This window comes from Helianthus annuus, chromosome 7 (assembly GCF_002127325.2).
Source record: "Helianthus annuus cultivar XRQ/B chromosome 7, HanXRQr2.0-SUNRISE, whole genome shotgun sequence".
In the NCBI taxonomy this organism is placed as follows: Eukaryota; Viridiplantae; Streptophyta; class Magnoliopsida; order Asterales; family Asteraceae; genus Helianthus; species Helianthus annuus.
In genome coordinates, this window is record NC_035439.2 from 84355548 (window position 1) to 84371156 (window position 15609).

Below are 15609 nucleotides of genomic sequence, written 5' to 3' on the forward strand. Positions count from 1 at the left end.
ATAACAGTTTTTTTTCTTATAAAAGTGTTTTTCTTATATTAAATAAATTGGCAAAAAGACCAAACGACCATTGTGTAACCTGCTTAACCATAAAAATTATCTAGATTAGTACTAAAGGATATAACATGCAAGATTTCAAAACATTAAGTACAAAACACGTCAATTTTAACACTAAAGGACGACGCCTGAAAATAGATATAAACAAATAGGAAAAATCTTCTAATTTACCCTTAAATAACAGAGTTTTCTTTAAAAAAAATCTTATTAGTTCTCCCTTATTTTTGGGTCTATCGGCCCAATAAAATTTTGTTTGCCAATAAATAAAAAACTAAATAATAGATATTGATCCAAAACTTACTACACTCATACTTGGAATACACGTAAACGAGGCAAAACATGACATAACTTAAAAAAGCATAATTTGGATACATTTGGAATAACAGGCCAATAAGTAATCTACTAAAAGTTATCGGCAAGCCAGATCATGTGGCAACAACCATAAATGATTCGTCTTAAACCAATATTCCAACACCTAGAGCCCAAATTATGAAATAAACGGTTTCAAAGTTTAGTGTAATGTTAACTTATTTTCTTTTATATGTTAAACGTGTGAGTATTTGATTTTTGTAATTTATACACATATTTAGGAAGTGAATTTGTATTTAGCTAGTCCTTAGGGTGCTCGGTGTGGAGCTCGGGGAGGGGTTGGGGTGGTCCAGCCCCGGGTGGGAACACCCCTATTTCGAGGTTTCGTTTCCACCGATCATCGGTGACTTAGCACCGGACAACGGGGAAAAATGAGGAAAGTTAAATATTTAAAAATTAACGGTAATATTGGTAAAAAAAATTCAAAAACCTTAACTTCTAAACCCTTTAAATACCAATTCCATTTCTATCATTTTACCACAACAACTCTCTAGTTTCTCACCTAAACCTACTAGGGAAAATGGGACGTCACCATGTAGCCTTAAGGGGACATCCTGGTGGAGTGTTGGTTAAGTGGTGTGCTCACTACAACTAAAAAGGTTAGGAGTTCATATCATGCATGTTGAGAGTATTGATGTGTTTATTCTAGAAAATCAAGGAAATGTTGTTCAAATCATGTGGTGTGCGGATACCGGTGCTTTACAACCAAAAGGATACCACTTCGATTGAGAATCCCAACTTCCATGACGTAAGGGTTGTCCAAGAAGAACATAGCTTATATCAACCGAAGCTTGTGTTCGTGGCAGGCAGGTGCCAACAGACGACATGGGAGGAGGCTGGTTTTGGAGTTGCAATTAATAAAACGAGAAAAATGCTCGGATAGTCCATGTGGTTTGCCCATTTTTCACCTTTAGTCCCAAACTTTCTAAAATTACAGTTATAGTCCGTAACTTTTTCAATTTCGTTCTCGGATAGTCCCTGGCACAGATAGGGGTTAACTTTTGGTGTTAAGTGGGTGTGAAATGACCAAAATGCCCTTACTAATAAATAAAACATAAAAATCAAATAAAAAACAAACCCACCCCTACCCTCTTCTCTCTTTCTTTCTCTCTGCTTCTTGCCCACTACAAGATCCCGTGTTTATAATTTTTTGTTCGATTCTTGGTTTGATAGCCAACAGAAACAACAGCAAATCAAGAAATCGTTTTACCTACATCACATTGAAGAAACCCAATCAAAGAGGTAACCACTAATTTAATCCTTTTACCTACATCACTGCATCTATACAGTTCGATTTCAGCTTGATGATTTTATAGCTTTAAATTGCTCTGCACTTCTAAGATTTTGAAAAATAAAGATATGCCATAGGTGTATTGGTTTACTAATAAAACAGTTTCAATCATCACTCTGTATCATTTTATTGTTAGCTTTTCTTTTCTTTTTTAAAAGAACGATGCAATAATTATTTGAAAATTTGTGCATACCTGTTGATTTGGTAAATGTATCAAATAAAATGTTAACCGGCAACGTGCCAATTTGGAAAAGGGTTTTTTTTAACAGGAGAGGTTCTTACATTTTGCATAACCCCAACACAGGGGTGCGGGTGTTTATAAACCAACATTGTTAGATAGTAGACGCACTGGAGAAGACCAAAAGCAGATAGAATAGCGGAGGGTGGTTGTGGCTGTGGTGATGATGGCGGCGGTGGTGGTTTTGGCAGGGGTGATGATGGCGGAGGGTGGTTGCGGCAGTGGCAGTGGTGATGATGGCGGAGGGTGTTTGTGGCAGTGGTAGTGGTGATGGTGATGGTGATGGCGATGGTGGCTGAGTGGTGATAGAGGTGGTTGTGGTGGTGGTTTTTTAAAGGAGAGAGAGTAGAGAGAGATGTGTCTGGGTCTCATGTATTTATTATAACAAGAAGGGTATTTAGGCTATTTCTGTCATAGCCTCCGACCCCTCCCCAGGAGCGGGAGCCGTGAGCCAGTCAGATGGCATCGGTGTTTATTAATTTGGCAGCGGAAAGTTTCATCAGGACCGTAGTTAGGAAATATTTTTTATCAGAGTTAAACACCAAAATGTTTAAAATAGATAAATGGGACAAAACCCGATTTCTAATTATTGAAAATAATTCTTCTTTTTATTTAGGTAACTTTTATAGCCACTTTTCTAAGCCTTTAGTGCTCATCTCCAGCTGGCTTTTATAGCCTTCACACTAAGTTACCTGTAACACGTGTTTAAAACATTTTATCAGCAAGAAATACCGGTGAGTGCATCCCATTTAATCAAAACAGGTTTATTCATTTTACAGCATTGAGGGGGATCTCGCAATTACATTTGTTTATATTTCTACTTTAATTACCACCCACGGTACTGTCAATCCATGACTGGTGGTCATGTTACTACTCACAGTTAGTAACAAATTTTATATACAAAACCCCAACATATCTACGATAATTGTAGCATACAAATACTCAATCACTGTTAATTATAATTTAGAACAATTGAGGTTTTGTAAAAACAATTTACAAAAAGATTTCACAAAAAGAGGATTACTCACAAATAGTGAGAGAAAACAAGATGTACTCACATTGATAAATTTAGGTGTTTCTACAGGCTTTCTGGTAATATTATGGCTTCCTGATAATAATATAGTTTCCTGGTTAAGTTAAACATTGCATATGTGTTAGTAAAATAACCCAAACTGCATTAACTGTACAACTCGAGACAGAACTTCAATGACTGAGTCAGGCAATGCCTTGACATGCATTACGGAGTCCTAAATCAATTGGGTGTACACACGAGACAGAATTCCAATGACTGAGTCGGGCAGAGCCGACATGCATTACGGAATCCTAGATCAATCGTGTAGGGTAATAGCAGGGTTATAATACTTACAACCAGGCAGAGCTTCGCTTCTTAGGGGGTATTATTTCCCGAGAGTTTTAGCTATTCAGAGAGTTGAGAGAGTGAAATAGAAAACTGAACAATTTGCAAATGCCTACTTCTGCCCCTTATATAGCTGTTCGGACAGTCTGTTGCGCCCCGTGACAGACTCCTCTTCATCTTTCGCGCCCCTCGTGGGCCTTAAAAGGGGTTTAGGGTTTGCTGAGTCACCGGTGAGGTTGACACGTGTCCTGACACGTGGCATTCAGGGTGTCAGCCAAGCAACCGGCTGTCACGCCCCGCGACAGCCTTGTCTTCGTCTGTCGTGGCCCGCAAGCGAAGCGAAAATCTTGTTTTTCTTGATTTCCACAAGTAAGAAGGTATCTCGGGTCTGTTTTTCACGTATGGGATGTATTTGGGAATGTTTAGGGTCACGTTAAGGGTTCCAGGAAAGATGTTATCTATGGTGGTAACTGAAGGAAGTACGTGGCTTTAATTTTGTTAGATTTGTTGTTATCTCTATTTGCCTACCTGTATTTAGATATCTTTGCACATATATATAGGGGTGTCTTAATAATTTTTAGGAGAGTTGTTATAATTTCACACCAACTTAACTAAGAAAACTAACCCCCATCCATGTCAGGGACTATCTGAGAACGAAATTGCAAAAGTTAGGGATCATAGCTGTAATTTTAGAAAGTTAGGGACTAAAGGTGAAAAATGGGCAAACTACAGGGATTATTCGGGCACTTTTCTCTAATAAAACGAATGATAAAGGGAAGGTTTTACCACTAGACTATGAACAAACAGTGTGAACAATATTATAATTATGTGTAGGGAGCTCGATTAATCTATTAAGTTATTGTTTATTTGACTAAAAGTTAATAAAAAGATTTTAAGAATCAGGAGTAGGGTGATGGATCCCATAAAGATTTAGGTGTTGTTTGTTTTTTCAGAGGTAAAACATCTGCAGTCTGTGGACCACATCTGCAGACATCTGTAGCTGAAGAGGGGGACCAAACCTCTGTAGTCTGCAAGAAGAAGACTGTTTGTTTTTTTAACTTATACAATACTGAAATAATATTCATACACAACACTCGATTTAAACCAATCTGATCACACGAAACCACAAAATTAACATCAAATCATCCCTTACAATTTAGCAACACACAAAGATCTCAAACTAAACACAATTCAACTTACATTTCATTAAATTCAACAAAAAAAAAGGTTAAAACCAAATCTATATCTGATTGTTACTTTCACACAAACTAATAACACATCAAAAATTAAATTAAACCCATAAAGCACAAACAATTGCAATTATGAAATTAAATAATTGGAACTCGATCAGTGCTTACAGCGATTCAACTTTAGCATTCCTTTTCTACCTTATCTTTTTTGCATCTTTTTTTAAATGAGATTTCTTTGAAATGGAAAACAAGATATAGTGGAAATCAGAAAGCAAACAATACCTTCAGTTCAGTTCCCCAAATCAAGAATCAACAAGTAATAACTCAGGGAAATCAGAAAGCAAATAAGCATAACTCACAACAACTAAAACACAATAACTTAGGGCAGCAACGACAGGGTTTCGGCGGCGCGTGGAGGGAAGGAGGAGGGGAGCGATGGCTGTGTGGAGGGGAGAAGGGAGGATATGGAGAAGGAGCTAGGGTTTTTTGGGGGTGATTGTGCTTGAGTTGGGAAAAAAGAAAGAATGAGAAGAGGTTTGAAGACATGAGTCCACGTCTGCCCCAAGAAGAGGACGCACAGACCTTTTTTAATGAAAGGTATTCTAGAAAACAAACAGTCTTCAGACACAAAAGTCTACACGTGGCCTGCGCGAGCAGACATAAGAGGTGATGAAGCTCTTCTTGAAAAAAACAAACAACCCCTTAATTTTATATCAATACCGACCAAACCTTCTAGCTGAAGTCGAGACCTAAAAGATCCGAATGGATAATCTTCTCCCCAAAATAACCTTAGTTAGGGTCGCCGTCACCACCCAAAATTCCCAAATTCCCAGCCATCTATTTTCGACTTACAAAGATTGAACGATGGCATTGATTATCGAACTAAAAAATTACCTTAAAACAAGATTAAGCATCAACATAGAGACGTGCTGTTGGTGTGTTGCGATGAAGCGATCACGACCCTTTTTCACTCAAAAGTTCGTTTGATGGTGTTATCGGGATTAATACGTTAAGAGATTTGCAACAAGGTAAACCGTTTCAACTCAAAAAAATGATGTCACTTATAGTCGATTTTTAATACGTTAAGAGATTTGCAAATGTTGATTTGATAATCCCACAATGATACGCCGTTTTAGAAATGGAAGAGCCTTGTGATAAATTTTAGAATTCATTAAATGGTTTCACCAAAAGTTCTATGGCATTAATCTATTATTAAATTCAAATCAATTGTGTTAGATTTTTCGTATTTAAATCAACCAACAAATAAACATATATAATACATATATGTTATCACCCGTGAATACTCACGAATTCAGATATTTAAGTTTATTAAACACAACAGTATATATATTTAAAAAAAATGAATAATGCGTGAAGAATAAGGTAAATTAATTAAACGTTAATGTCTTTGATAACCCGTTTACAAGACGTGTGACATAAACCATTATGTTGATCAATGTTTCTTAAAAGCATTAGTGGAACACCCAACTTTAAAACTAATCTATGGTTTGATAATCCAGAAACTTTGGTATTGTTTAACACGTGAACATATAAATCTTTAAAAATTGACCATTGGTAGATAAGGGTGCTGAAATTCTAAGCAGCTAAACTAAAGATTGGATAAGAAAGTTCTTCAATACTGACTTTCATAATTAACTAAGAACAACTATATTAAATAACATGTACCTATAACAAAATGGGTTATTAGATTATTATAAAAAAATATTGAACAAGGCCGAAAGGAACACAAAATGGATTCAGAAAAATGAAACCATATGAGGCTTAGGAGCTGAACAAAACCTTATGCAGAACACAAATAATCAAAACAAATCGATGGAAAAATTTGGTGAGATTATTCTTTTAATATAAATGAAGATGGTGATTAACCAATTTTAGGAGGTAATTAAGAACAATCAACATAATAACTAGGATATTCTAAATTTATATAAAAAAACAATATTAAACCAAATTTCGGTTTCAATACTATGATGAAAATTAATTATATGCTTATCTAAACTCCAATAAAATTAATACATGAAATAAATATAAATTTATCTTTACAATAATTATTTCTATTGTTAAAAGTCTAATAACAAAGAAACAAAATTAAATCAAACAATAGAATCACAATGATTTAAAATAAATAATACATCTTCAAAACCATTTGAAATATATGAATCAAAAGTGCTATTAATAACATGAATTAAACAAATAGTATATATTTTTTGGAATCATAAAAGCCGCAACTTCAGGTAGAATCCACATCGTCTTTTTCATCACTAATCCGACGTTTGGTTGAAGAGCAAGCTAAAGAGGAATCGGTGTTAGAGACTTCATAAAGATTTCATTTAAGAGATTTAGGTTTATGTTCCTGTAAATACATAAACAAAAGGTTAGAATGTTATGATTGAAATACAAATTAGTATAAAAATAACACATTTTAAAATTATGATATATAGGATATTCTTTGAAATGTTATAATTATATGTTCAATCTTAAACTTATTTTTAAGGTCACAAAAAATAGATTCATCATCAGATTTATGGGTAATCCAATACACTTCATCTAATGTTTGAAATTATAGTCGATAACATCAATCTTAAAAGCAAAAAAGTTTTCCAATTAATGAGTTCAGTTGATGTTGATGTCACGACACCTTCCTGTAAACATTGTAATAAATTGTTAAATATCATAATTTTAAATTAATAATATTAAAGAAAAATTAAAAGTAAATGTATTTAAAAAAATGCACACAACCAATGTGTTCTCCTCTAGCAAGTGCTTTGAAGATTTTTTTAATAATCTGAGAAGCTTGATCAATGACATAAGATAACTAATATCGAATCATTGGTGTCCTCAACATAAATCTTGATCTTAAACCTAGGTTGAGGCTCAACAACATGTTAATGACAATTCTTATTAAAACACACGTATTCATCAAAGAACCTAAAATCAACAAAATCATCTTGTGCAGAGACTTCAATGTATCTAATTCCACCTCGAGTGTATATGTAGGGTACCACATATAGTGCCAACCAAAACCTTTTCCAATGGCTTTGACAGTACCCAACATAATCACAGATTTTGGCTATAATCATTAGAAACAATTCTGTTAAGTTTATTTATAAATAGATTGAATAAAAATTAAAAGAAATGAGGTTACCTCCATTATCTCCCAAACATCGCCAATGTTAATAAAAGCAACACTGGTAGGAAAATGACAATCAATCTGTATGCGGTTTGTAGACATAATAATTTGTACACACACTTATTAAAATACAATAGAACATAAAATCTATCAAATATATAAATATTTTACATAATGATTCTTATTTAAGATTAAATAATTAGATTGAATTGAAAACCCATATATTATAATACAATATGTCCAATTAAAATTGATTAATATTGTTATTTTTAACATGACTACTAAAAAACAATCATGACAATAGCTTAAGAGATTGTAATTGATTTAAAAAACATATAACCAAAGAAAATAAATAATTTTAAAAGATAAAAAGTATTTTGATTAATTTGTTTTGTTTAATATCATTTAGCAATTTAATGAAATTTTATAAATAGAAGTAATTTGTTAAGTTAATAAAATGTCATAAAATAACATAACTTAATCCCAGAATTAGATGATTCTTCAAACATTTTTTACTAATTTGGATTTGTTCATGTAACATTTTTTAATAAGTTTTGTAAATGGTAAAAATAGTTTCATTCGAATTTGTAACATTTTTAAATAAAACTCAAATACATTATTTTGCAATGTCTGATTCAATAAAATATCAATATGTTTAAATACTACATTATAAATGTTAGGTTTGACTATTAACTTAAATTTATCTACATATTTGTATGAATAATGTTAAAAGTAAATATCACTAATAAACGCATAACCCAAATTATTCCAAACATTTTATTATGTCAAGAACATAATAAATCAACAAAAACATTAAAATGCACCACAATGTGAAAGATAAACACCAAAATGTATTAAAAAACAATTCATCAAAATGAAATCTAACGAAACACAGTAGTTCGCCATCTTTGGAATCAAAAGTGTGACAACTCCATCAGCCTCCACTTAATCTTTTTCATCTCCAATCCGGCGTTTTGTTGAAGAACAATTTAGTGAGTCTATTACCTCATAGACTTCATGAAGGTTATGATTAACTTCACTAAAAGATGATAATTTTGGATTACTTTGAATAACATTAGATATAGGCGTTGAATTATCTCAAGTATAAGATATTTCATCATACAAACAAATACATAAACATAGTTTTAAAAATGGTAACCAAAACTATAAAAAAATTATCAAAAATTTATTTGATCTAAACTTCGAAAGTTCATGAGGATTAGATTGAAGTTCCGACATAGGAACACCAAATGATTCTGATTGTACATGCTAAAATAATACAAATAGAGAAATTATATTCATCATTAGAAAACATATTTGTAAATCTAATATTTTACATGATGAATATTAAATTTAGTATAAAGAGCAAATATTATTTCCGGATCACTTGTTATCATAGAAATGCCATAATTGTTAACTGATGCTCAATGTTAAATGTTGACACATTTATTGGGAAAACATTTTTTTTTTTGCCAACCAAGATGTCAAACGTCTCCGGATATGATTTGAGAATCCCTCAAGAATTCAAAACGTACAATACGTGAGTAAAATCAAAATACATAAAATATCAAAATGTACATATTTTGCATTTTGTAAACACCTATCGAAAATTCCAAATAGTGTAGGGAAATGAAAAAATAACATATATTATACATCTTTTATATAGGAATAAAATATAAAAATTTTATTTTTAAAACATATATAAATTTAATTTAGGAAATTAAAACATTTTGAGTAACAATAATTTTGAAATACAAAATGTATTTAGAATCTATTAAAATGGTAATTTAGGAAAAGATATTTCAATTAAAAGATTTTTCTACTATACAAAATAAAAGATGCTTACCAAATTCAAAATTTTTTAATAAAAATAAATTAAAATAATATAACATCCACGCTTTAAAATTAAAAGTTTGTAAAATAATAACTTGATTGGTGTTAATCTCGTCCATAATATATTACCACCATAGTTACACATATTTTATATTCAGCCATAAAGAAATAAAATAAGTTTAGGTTATAAGGTTTTTAAATTAGTAAGTTAATAAATGAAACATACAAATTAAAAAAATGATTGATGTTGATTTAGAAATTGGTCATAAAAACATATTTCAAATCTATCTATTATACTAAAGCAAAATAAAGGTTGACCATTTGACCATGATGTGGCAATGATCTTTGGCCAGATAATTGTGTTTTAGGCGCCAATTTCCTTTTCCTCAATCCTCCTTCACTTTCACGAGCGGCAATTGCTATACAGCTTCACAAAACATAGCTTCTCTCTCCAATCAATTCTGTCAAAATTATTCAATACTTTCCTTTCTCAAATGTATTTCTAATAGAAAGACCATAAATGTTACGTATCATTCATCTTATCTCCAATCTGTCACCATATTCGATTGAACACTGGCAATCAAAATCGATGAAGGAAACGTGGGGTTGTGGTGGTGCAGATCCGGCTGGAAAAACGTTTTCAGATCTCAAAATCATGGTGTTAGTGGTGGTGACAGGTGTTTTCTTTCGATCAATCTGTCTATGATTATTCAAGCCTAAATCATGGAAGGGATTATTTAACCCCAAATCATAACCGGAGGATCTGGATTAGGTATGTATAGCGCTTCTCTCAATCGTGAAGGGCTTTTGTATAATGATGTTTATCTGTATTCTAATTTATTCGTATGATTTTCTTCTCCGATCTGTATTTCGTATTTCCTTATTTTGTATTTGTATCTATGATCTCCGACAGACCCTACCGCTGTTGATTTATTGTCTATTGATTGATATTGATATTATTGTTTGGATTTCCATCTCAGTTTGTGTGTACTGATTACGTTATTGGTGTTTAGAGGCTTCGATAAGTGATGATCAAGAACCCTAATTCTCTGCCTGTCTTCTACAACTAAGGATTTTTTCTCTATCTTTAATGTTCATCTGAAATCTTAATTCATGTTTGATGTTTTTCTTATAAGTTCATCTATTTAATGTTTAAAGTATTGAATTGTCTCTGAAATCTCAAAGGGTGTATTGGTGTTTGAAGTTCTTGAATCATGATTGTCTTTGAAATCTCAATTCTGCAATGATTTAACACGACCATTCGATTTCAGCCTAATCGTAAGTCCTCTCCATCCTTCCCTCTCGGCACATACATTTGGGAATTGATTTCCTGATTTCAGATCTGCTTTTATGCTTCACCTTCTCTTATTCGAATAACCATTGCGAATTTGATTTTGTGCATCAGGGTATAGTACAGATATAGTGTCATGGAGCATCAACGTGGATACTGTTTTGAGTTAGACTGTTGTTTTATGTTAATGAGATGCTATTAGTTCTTTTTTTGGTGAAACTATTGCTTACTCAAATGGATGGTTAAGTTATGATAAGTTTAATACACTTCCTTTGATGCAAACTATATATAAGTTGAATTTTGGGTTATTGTTCAGTCTCAGAGCTTTAAGACATTTAAACTACACAATTTCATTAATTATAGTCTCACGTAGGGGTGGTAATCGTGTTGAGTTGGCGGGTTGCAGGTTGGCGTGTCATTTGAAATTTTTTATTTGAATTTGGCGGGTTGGCATGCCATTATTTATAATCTTAAGGTAAGGGTGGCAATAAACTCTACAAACAATTCTTTTTTGTTTTCTTTTAGAGCTTTTTTATGCCATTAAAATTTGCTAGAACATGTTAAAAAATTTTGGTGTTCATAACAGCAAAATCACCTTCAAAGTCTACTAAAAGTATTTACTCAAACCTATTTCTAGATTTTTGGCTTTGCTTATTCTTCTTATATTTTTATTTGAGGTGATCTAAACATGATTTTTATACTAAGTGCAGTATTTAGTAGGTTGGATGTTTGCTATGACAACCTACAATGAAAATGCTATTACTAATGCTCTTTAAATTTAAGCCACTAAAGGTATTCACTTCTATTTTTTTTTTTTTTTTTTGTGTATGGTGAAATTAAGTTTATGATTGTGAATTATTATATTATTAATCATTAAATGAACTCAGTCAAATATAGAAATGGTTCAAGGAGTACACTACATAAACATGTATGGGGTAGTGATCAAAAGTATTGTAGGCTTTGAAGAAAAAATGTACAAGTTGCTATCAAAACACTTAATATTTATATTTTAATATCTTTTTTTTTCTATTTTTTTCTAATCACACAAATCTATAAATTGTTATTTTTCATAGTGGACTTGAGAACAGTGATAAAGAAATTGGCATCCCACTCAACTGATTGCAGGATTCTGGAGTAGTAGTCAAGGTATGGTTGTCTTAAGTTATAGATTTGAAGAATAAACATTATCTTTTCAATTGCATATAATGTTGCCGTCTGTACAAGTGGCTATGAAATGCATAAAGAGGGTTGCGTCTCAACTTGATGCATTGGATGGACCGATAAAGAACCAAACAGAGTTTTTTCTGCTTCAAGGTGTTCGTCATGTATTTTTTTTATCTTTAGGCATTGCAAAATTGGTGTGTTAGGCAAGTTTGGTTGTCGTTCACATTGGGTTTTGGGTCAAAACTGGCATTGTAAAATGGGTGTGTTTGGCAAGTTAAATTACGATGATGATCTTATTTTTTAAATAAAAGCGTTTAGGTGGTTTTACCTATTTCACTGAACAGACACTATGCTCAAAAAACCGTATCTTTATGCCTTTTATAAGTGGGTCGATTTGGGTATATAATGTATCTCTTTGGGGCAAATTGGGAATTTGTTCGGGTCAAACTATCAAAGTCAAAAGAACAATGTTACTCTTCAAGTAACTACAGATTCATTCTCTTTCGTAGTGATTTTGTTTTTTAATGGTCTTTCACAGGCTGATCGATATGGTGCAGAATGGAAAGGGGGGCTAGAACTTTCAACTTGACACTTATAATTGAGAAACATAGGCTGATCGATATTATGAACTATATCTGGTAAGTCTCCAGTGAAGTGACCTGTGTGATTAATATTATTGTTGTTGTTATTATTACTATTATTATTATTATTATTATTATTATTATTATTATTATTATTATTATTATTATTATATTATTATTATTATTATTATTATATTATTATTATTATTCGTCTCGGGCATTGTGTTTGGGAATATTTCAGAGTCAATGTGAATGCCCTCTTGGTTGAGGAATTAAGTGTTCCCGAGCATCTTCGCTTCAAAAAACTGGTTGATGGAACGTAAGTACCAACATAATTAGATTTTAATTTAATTAGTTAACCAGCAACAACTTATGCTTTGGCTTTCATATGTTATTGTTTATCAAATAGATAAAGGTCAATCATTGAATAAAAGTGTAGGTTGATTACTGTTAGAGAAGACCTTGGAAAACACACCAAGAAATGGTGCAGGCTAGGTTGCGTTGTTTGTGACAAAAACGATTAGTGCCACCAGTATTGATGCTACTAGACTTCATGCGCCATACGGGTACTTGAATGTTTGGAGAAATATATAACTGAACATGCTACTGGTGATGCAGGTACTAGAAACCCTTCACAAATCCATAAGTATCTTATTTGGTAGTACTATTAAACTTATGATTTATGAATCATATTCAGGTACACATTCGGTTATCTCCAAAGAAAACAACTTTGTACAAGCAAAGGAGCTGAGTTCATATTATTACTCTTCGATACCTGTGATCCTTCTGTGAAAACAATACTTGAGGTGATTTAGATTTACTTTTGTATATTATAATCTTAATCTTGGTTTTAAAATGCATGCATCAGAAGCGCACATGATTTGAACAAATTAGACTGTTGATTTAACAAATGGGTTTGAGTATATGAAAAAATTAGACCAATGGTTGAACAAATCTTACTAGAGATGATGAGTAGCGATGAGCTCTGTACCAATCGCTACTGAAAATCCCAAAAAAGGGTACCGGTACAGTCTGGTTCGGTACCGGTATGTAGCGGTATTTGAAGGTAAAACCGGTACCGAACCGATATGGAAAACTTAGACCATCGATTGGACAAATCTTACTAGAGATGGCGAGCAGGATTGAGCTTTGTACCAACCAATACCAAAAATCCAAAAAAAACGGGTATTGGTAATGAAAATACCCGGTATTGACTGATATTTGAAGGTAAAAACCGGTACATGAAACACTAAATTTCAGTACCGAATCGGTACCAAAAATCGAGTCAGTTTGAGAAATTTGATACCAGTACCATTTATTCATCTCTAATGAGGAGAACATCCATTATTTTTGTGTTCAAAAGTTAACAAATAAAAGAATTTTATTCATAAATAATTTTATGATAAAGATAGCCTTGCATACATGATGCGCACACATAACATATAGGCCTATGCGATCAAAACACACTGGGGCGCCACACTCTTTTTTAACACCAAGATCTTAGTCATGGAGAATTAGAATAGTTGATGATAACTAATGGACATCTTAATAGGTGATTTCGTTTCCCCTATTCTTTAGTGTGTTATTTTCATTATTAGTTCTCGATGCTGATGTTGGCACAAATGATAGTATTTTAAACTATTTCAAATTTGGTTCCAATCTAGGGTAAGTTCTAACGTAAAAGTACATAGCTATACAAAATATATTTATGTAGAAGTCATGTTCGCATTGTTTCTTGGTTATGCTCCCAAGTACGTTTAACGAGTCAAACTAGGAGGCTGACCAGAATCATTATTTCTTCAAATTTCTTCTAAACAAAAAACTAAGATAATATGCTTACAGAGATTTTATGATTTTGATAACAATCTGATTTTTTTAAGTAACTTGATTTTAACCATTGGGGTTGCTGGCCCAATGGGAGAAGCAAAACTTTTAGGACCACCTAAATTGGGGAGGTCATGGGTTCAAGTCCTACAAGGAGTAAATAGAAAATTCGCCGTTCAAAAAAAAAGAGTAACATGATTTTAGGTCTTGTGCGTTAATAATACATATAGATCAATTTTTTACCCCCCCTCCTTTTATCACTTATCGGTTTGTGGTAATCTTATGTAATTTTGTTCCTTTCAGTCAAGGGGTACTGCTATCACTGTTGCAGCAATTGGCATGTGATATTGGGAATGATACATCTAAGAAACTTGGTTGGATGATGGATCTGGTGGTGGTGATTAAACCAACTGATGGGATCATCACAATGTATATAAGGCCGATATTTGAACAAGTGTACTCGATCAGATGATTGTTCCCACAACTTTAGTTGCTGAGCTTTCCAGTATTCGTGTGGTCACGAAACTCATAAACTCGACGTTAAGGAGCATGTAAGTAATTTAGAGATTATTAGAATTTTTGTAATCAGAATTGGACATTTTGGTTTCACTTAGTATTTTTTTTTTTTTTTTTGTAGTAATTCTTCAGTATTAGCTTTGTGTTTTAACCACTTCACACAACACCATGTTTGATGACATTTTTCATGATAGTTTAACCATGGACAGGTAATAACGGCCCGAAAGCATTATCTTCCCAAACTAATTTTATTCGTAGGGATTGGTGGTTATTCATTCTTTTGGGCAATATGCTAAAAGAAAGTATGTTTCCAGTAATATGTTGCTAATAAACTTAGGATAAGTAGTGACTTGGAAAGTATAAATTTCGCTACGGAACAAGAGTTTTAGGTGATAAGAGGCAGAGTAAGGAATATGTTATTTAAAAGCAATGAGATTATGAGATCGAAAGAACTCAAACAAGGCTTTTATAGTTGAGTTCAACTGTAAATAACTATTTTTAGTTAGTTAATTGTTGCCACATTTGTGAACTTTTGTGCCATTCAGTAGCGCCTTTCATTTAGGATGGGTAGTGTGGAATAAAGCCCCTAGGGGCTTTAGCACGCCACGTCAACGGCAATTGTACAAGGGGCCCATTGCTAACTGGCTTGTTGTGGGATAAAACCCATGTCATAATTAATTAATCAATTATTTTAATTTAATTTTGTTTTTAGAATAATAAATTTATAACAAAATAACATAATTAAAAAAA

At 32.6% G+C, this 15609-nt stretch overlaps 2 long non-coding RNA genes across 2 annotated transcripts; both read left to right on the top strand.

The window, feature by feature from the left end:
• The first annotated feature begins 9848 nt into the window (after positions 1 to 9848).
• Positions 9849 to 10945, top strand: LOC118480571. Its single transcript, XR_004863333.1, has 3 exons — positions 9849 to 10255; positions 10464 to 10761; positions 10889 to 10945. It is a non-coding gene; the product is annotated as an uncharacterized LOC118480571 (long non-coding RNA).
• Positions 10946 to 13559: 2614 nt separating this feature from the next.
• Positions 13560 to 15388, top strand: LOC118480572. Its single transcript, XR_004863334.1, has 2 exons — positions 13560 to 14894; positions 15069 to 15388. It is a non-coding gene; the product is annotated as an uncharacterized LOC118480572 (long non-coding RNA).
• Positions 15389 to 15609: the final 221 nt, after the last annotated feature.